Below are 721 nucleotides of genomic sequence, written 5' to 3' on the forward strand. Positions count from 1 at the left end.
TTTAACTCCATATAACTGTCTCAAACACACATGATAGTTTTATTATTCACTAAAACAAAAATAGTGAATACTATTAAATTTATCGTAGGAAAAATAAATATAATTCGACAGTAATTAAGTTATCGTTGAATTTTTTTATCGGAAGAAATTAGACGATATAAATCTTACGGGTAAACATTTAATTTATTGTTGAAATTTTTTCGTCCAACAATAATTACCGTTGAATTTTGTGATGGATTACTTGCTTGAAATACTATTTGTTTACTGACGAATTTTTCCGACGATAATATTGGTGCCACAATTTTTTGTTCTTGCATTATTACTCTCAGATTATTTCCTTGGTAAATCTGACAGTAATATCAATTTTTTTAAAAAAATTGTGAAATAAATGGTCATTTTTTATTTTTTATTTAAATTTATTTTTACACAATTAATGGTCAATTTATAAATAATAGAAACCTATTATTTAAAATAAATGATCAAATGTTCAAATAAATTAAAAGTCAAGTAAATCAAATAAGTACAATGAGACAATAAAACGAAACACTAATCACTAAAGATACAGGTAGTCCTCATCATCATTGTCGTCATCGTCATTTCCGTGGCCCTAATGAAGCGGCGCAGAAGGCAGTAATGTCTGAGTGCTAGTCGCAGGTATGATGCCAGGAGCGCTCATCTGAGCCTGGTACACCTCCATCTGAGCCTCCATCCGCTGAAGTTG

Source organism: Arachis duranensis, chromosome 1, assembly GCF_000817695.3.
Source record: "Arachis duranensis cultivar V14167 chromosome 1, aradu.V14167.gnm2.J7QH, whole genome shotgun sequence".
NCBI lineage: Eukaryota > Viridiplantae > Streptophyta > Magnoliopsida > Fabales > Fabaceae > Arachis > Arachis duranensis.